The sequence below is a fragment of the Mugil cephalus genome, chromosome 18 (genome assembly GCF_022458985.1).
Source record: "Mugil cephalus isolate CIBA_MC_2020 chromosome 18, CIBA_Mcephalus_1.1, whole genome shotgun sequence".
NCBI lineage: Eukaryota > Metazoa > Chordata > Actinopteri > Mugiliformes > Mugilidae > Mugil > Mugil cephalus.
In genome coordinates, this window is record NC_061787.1 from 20,091,694 (window position 1) to 20,097,693 (window position 6,000).

General features: G+C 44.0%; 1 protein-coding gene across 1 annotated transcript in view; it reads right to left on the bottom strand.

Moving 5' to 3' along the window:
* The window catches only part of odad2 (outer dynein arm docking complex subunit 2), a 185,183-nt gene extending 179,917 nt beyond the window's left edge, over nt 1–5,266 (bottom strand). Inside the window, exon 1 of the mRNA XM_047568767.1 lies at nt 4,879–5,266. The gene's annotated coding sequence lies outside the window, so the exon portion shown is untranslated. The remainder of the gene's footprint in view (nt 1–4,878) is intronic.
* Between the last annotated feature and the right edge of the window lie 734 nt (nt 5,267–6,000).

The window sequence follows — 6,000 nt, forward strand, 5'->3', positions numbered from 1 at the left end:
TTACTCAGGAAAATGAAGTTAGTCACACAGAAATTTGTAAATGATGCAATGTGGATGTTCCGCGAGGAGGTAGTAGGAGATTAATACTAGTCATTTAATACTACCACTTGATTCTCCACCAACAAACACTGAACACTGTTTAAAAGGAGAGAAACGTTTCCTTGAAGCAGAGCCAAGGAGAAAATCTTCCAGAGAGGGTTAGGTAGCGTTGGAGGAGGAACTTTAGTTTATTTAAGATTGGATTGACCGATATCTGATCAGGGGGGCAAATGAAACTAGATCAGGACATCCCTGCTCATCTCTTAGCTAAGAAGCCAAAAGGAGTACTAGGATAAAATTAAGACCTCTTAACAGAAGCTATGGGAAATTGCATTTGAGGCTCCCTCAGCAACAAGCAGGAGGCAGATGGGGACGTTATCAGATTGTTATGTGTGTGTTAAGAGTCGTTCTCATTACCCTCACGCTCAAGTTACTGCCGCCGTCGTCTTTACAGATTACGGCTGAGAAAGTAAACATGGGTCGCAGGGCCGGTGTTTGATACCCAAGCTACTCAAGCTCTCTAAATATCAATACAAGCTACATGAATACTGCAGCCTCATGGGCCATTAATACAGCACCGGATACATCACTGACAGGTTCACATGGATCCCCTCGAGCCAAAGGTGTAAAACTAGAGCTAAAACCAGAGGAGTCAGAGGATGCCGAGATGCCAGACCCGCTGCATTTGGTTTGACATTAATCTAGTCCTTAAGTCAGTTTTCCGTGCATGTAACGTGGCAAACTTTAACCACAAACCGCATCTATACAAATCCTCTGCTGTGATTCACCGGACAGAACCACAAACATGTATACACACTATTTCGGGCTATTTCGGTTCTGTTTGCTCCTGGCATGTTGAATTATTCACAGGGCTGCCATAAGGGGAACAGGCGTAGTAAAGCTAGGCAGGGGCCACGCATGGAAAACCCTCATAAATAAAACACCATTTGACAAATAAGCTTGACGTCACTCAAGTGAACCCACCACCACTCTATGTAAGGCAATAGCCTTCATCGTCGCTGACAAATTGGTTACAATCTCTTCCAAACAAGCAGCATATTTCCATGTGCTTGCACAACTGTTCCGTCCTAAATGATTCCTTTAAAATAAAGCTTTAAAAACAACCAGTACTTGAAAGATAACGGTGCATTTGGTACATGCATGCTAAAAGGTAATGCAAGGTCCTGTAAACTCAAAGGCTTTAAATGTAAATGGAGGAGTTAGGAAACAGATGTAGCTGAATAAGACCACGTGTCAAACTTGCCTTAAAACAGAAATGAAACAGTGTCTCGTTACAAAACACCAAACTCTCATGTTATAGCTTAACCTTCTCCTTAAGGGTTCACGACTCCACTTGCTTTCTCACACGACAACAAGCACTTGTATTTTTGCCGCTGCCATTCATTCACTCTCTCTGCTTTCCCCACGAAAACACTGTCCACGGTGAGTCAGGAGTGTAGCATGCCCGCGCAGCATTTCAGTGGCACGGCCAAACAACAGTATCTGATGGCTGGCATCTGCTGGGTGGGCCAATTCCACCGCGGCAGTGCAGAGGGCTTAGGTGCTGCTGCGAGAAACTCTACACCTCTGCAGGGCAGGCAGGGGCAAAGCAACACAGCATCACTGGTGATGCTCGTCAGCTGTGACGCCGCCAAGTACATCACTTTAATCTCTCCCGTCTGGGAACAACGGGGCAGCAGGAGGGGTCCATTGCGGGCTGGGAGATTAGTGATACAACGGAGAAAGACAGAGATTATTATGGATGGACAGCGGGGTGGATGGGTAAATAAACCGGTGAATGGAATGAAAGTGTAGGCGTAAAAGGATGAATGAAACAACAGCTGGATGAATGGAAGGAAAAGCTGACGTGTCAAAGGGCCTGTGGATGGTCGGATAAACTGGTCTCCAGTGCACATGCTCAGTTGACACTAGTATAACAATGACTTGTTGAAAAGACAAGGCAGTCTGACTTCATAATCATACAAGATAACTTTGTAGCTGCAACACTGAACAAGTGCAATTCTAGAAGACATGACATTTGACCTCAGATAAAGCTACATATGCAATGGAAAGAATATCCCTGACAGATCAAGCTACTGCAACGACATGCTTGTATTCATATTTCATATGATGCCAAGTTTAGCTGGTTGTAAAGTAGGCTCGCCTCAATATGTCAGGAGGCGGCACTCAGGGACCTGAGCTGAGCCAACACTTGATGGGGAGGGAGTGAACTCACCACAAGCCAGTGCTGCTAAATCTGAGTATCTATTGAGAGATCCATGTTCTCTGGATGGTTTAGGCTTCACTTGAGCTGCATACCTGCAACAGCTACATGTATTATTAATTTTGAGACAGTCAAAATGAGAGAAGTCATTGCCAGCAGATTGTTCTTGGACCTCACACAGGATTCATTAATTTAGAAGAGATTCTTGGAGATGTTTTTTAGAAACAAAATGTTCGTTCTCTTCGGACAAGGCGGCTTCCCATGATTCTGTGTGAGCTGATAGGGATCCAAGCTAATGCTTGGATTAAGAGTCTTTAACCACTGTATCCTACCCTCCCTTAAGCCCCAAGAAAATAGCCTTCCTGCTGACAAGCAGTTATGGAGGCCAACTCTCGGCTTTGTCTCTGGCCATGAGCGGCGGAGTGGGCCGCTGACAGGTTTCTCATCAGCACAAGCCAGGCTGTTGTAATGACAGGAAGCGTTTGTCTCTATCAGCAGGTTGCTCTGATGAATTCTGGGAGTTGAACCTTGCCCCCATAGCATTCTTGGTTCCCACACCTCCCTCCCCCTGCTCGGCGGCTGGCCATGCCAGGAACAAAACCCTGGGAATGTGAGCTATGTGGAGCCACAGCTCAGAGACACCTGTCCAGACAACCAACACAGGGCACACCCGCCTACGCTGGGCCTCGTCTGAGCCATCGCATCCGACCCCACCCTGACCTCGGCTGCCTCCGCTCCAGGACTGCGTGTGAACAAAAGTGAAGAGAGGAGCGTCTGTTCTCTCGCCACAAACACACGCAACCCCACCCGAGACAACTTCCAGGTGGCGAACCTCTTCGGTCATCCGCGAAGACTCTGCAAACCCATTCATCACTATCGTCATAATGAAACCATCACATTCTCATTGACCTCACAAACGAGTAATGAACTAGACTAAAATACTCATAACCAAATTCTCCCAAGAGACCCTCCCTGCCCATTTGGAATGCAGACTAACGGCCTCCCACCTTTTTTCTAGGCAAGATTTAAAAGAAGAACTGGGTTATTCCCAGAGAGAGGAGAGGAGCCGGCCAAAACTGCAGATAAACCACTGAGGTTTAAGAGTTTACACAGAGAAATGTCAGCTATCCGGACAGTCCCTTCAGTGACATTCAGATACAAGGGGAGAAAAAAAGCTCTTTTTACATGGAGCTACAGCACCATGAGGAATAAGGAAGGCCAATGAAGTCATCAATGAATTATGGGACATGTTGCAAACATTGTTATCTGGCAAGCAAGTAGTGAGTTGCAGCATTTATAATTTATCGAGCTATCTACATTTTGGATTGGAGATGAGTGCTACTGCGGTTGATCATTTTTAGCTTTTAAAACAGAAACCAATGAAAAGAATTGGATTAACCTTTTCATCTCGCAGCAGAGTGTAAAATAACACCCTTTCCATTTTCAGGAAATTGCCATAGACGATTTGGATCGCTCTGATTTTTTCACCACGTCAACATGACACATGACACTGCAGCTTAAAGAAACTATGTCTAGTTGCATAACACGGCAGGACAATGCTGGTAAGCCATTATTGTGTGTTTTTCTGTTTAATATTATGATATGCTTATTCAAACAATAAAAACAAATGGCCAGGTTTTGGGTGTGATGGACGCCAGCCGAGTGCTGAGTCTCCCAGTCAGAGGCTTGGCGCTGTCAGCCAGTGACAAGCTCCATGTCACCACACTTTCTAACCTTTACTTTCCTTTTATTATGAGGATCCCCATTATATATTCTCCCTGGCGTCCAACATGCACACATTTCACCTGTTCTCACTTTCGCTGATATGAACCTCCTTTCTGATGCACCTCTTGTTAAATAATTATGTTGAGCAAAATGGGAGACAAATCTCTCATACAATTATTCTGCGTCACAAGTATATTTCTTAGAAATTTTAATAAATCATAGGTAGACTTTTGTCTTATAGATAATCTTGCAGGACACAAGGCTTCAAGTCTGTCTCTTCCCTCTGACCACACACTACACTGGCTCGGGGTACTTCCTGGAGAGTAGGGACCTGCCTTTAGGGCGTGAGTGTATGTGTGTGTGTTTTGTGGAAGTTGCGGCTTGTGTCAAGGAAATGTTGTCATTATGTTTAAATGTATATGCCGGTCTTTCTTCCCCTATACTAGGCTAAGAGATTTTCTTGTTACTATAACAGCTTTAGCCTTGCACTAAAAAGGTGCGTTCACTTTCCCACGGTACAATCCGAAAGACGAGACGTCAGGTGAAATATTATTGACATAAATTCCACTAAAAGCTAAGATTTTTTTTTACTAACAGAGCACAATTTTTTGTAATGCCCATTAAGTCAAAATAAACACCATAATGAATGAATAAAAATAAATAAACAAAAAAACCCGTTTTAGCACTGACGGCTAACCTTCCAGAGGTTTATTTTTTTTATTATCCACCTAGCTACAGGTTAGCAACACAAGTTCGCTTTATTCTTATCGCCCCCTAAAAACTACGATACCCACGACTTTTGTTTTGTTTGAGTGACTTCCATTTTATGTCCACTGTTTTGATAATTTCGCTTAGTATTTAGGTAAACAGAGTAACGTGTTGGTACTCACTTTGCATCGGAGGTCGGAGGGAGTTGAATGGTCTGTTTCGGGTCACAGAGAAAGAAAAGCTACTCCAGCGACTCCTTCGACAAAAACTTTGCGCTTATTTTGCTCTCCACTTTCTTCCGAGAACAGCGTTTCAGTTCCTTTAGCAACCGCGTTCTTTTTTTTTATTTAACACATCCCGTATACGGCTCTCTACGTTGACTTGAGCACAAGCTTTCAAAAACGTTACGCCTCGGCCGTGCCACTCTCCGAGAAGGGATAAAGAGGTCTTGTCAAGGTGCTGACCTGGGAGCTGTTTAAAAGAAATCACACGACGTTAGTATCGTGGACATGTCAGAAAGTAACGCTGGTCTGAGATCAGCGCCGCACAGGGCTTTCACCATAGAGACCGCCCGATCTGTTCACTAATTGGTCAGATTTTTATCAAGGCGTGGTCAGTCGGTCCGTTCTGGTTTTTGATTGGTTGGTTGAGCTGCCAGTCGTAAACTAACGCCCCCGTCGTAAATATGCCACAGACGACATGAGAAATCACAACAATGACACTTGGGAAGTGCAATTTCTTGAGAAATGATGGTTATAGACAAATATAAATATCCACATAAAACTTTAATTCACGACAACAATTGCACTTGCACGTTATAGAGGAGCATATCTCAAACTATTAAATCTTATCTACTCTCTATATCTGTTCCACACTTGTAAAAATATGCAAAACTAATTGGATTTTTTTTTTTTTTTTTTTTCATTTATCATCTCGTCTCATCTTCTACTACAGTTTATCGCGGAGGTTGCTGGAGCCTATCCCAGCTGTCATCGGGCGAAGGACGGCGAACACCCTGGACAGGTCGCCAGTCTATCCAAGGCTAACGCAGAGAGACGAACATCCATTTGTACTCACACTCACACCTAGGGTCAATTTACGGTCACCAATTAGCCTAACGAGCATGTCTTTGGAGGTGGGAAGAAACCGGAGTCCCCGGAGAAAACCCACGCAGACACAGGGAGAACACGCAAACTCCGCCCAGCAGGATTATTATTCTTTTTTTATTATTATCTGTGTACCTGTTTTGTTTTATTGTTTTGTTTCTTGGTGAACATGTCTCTTAGAGAAACACTATTTATACT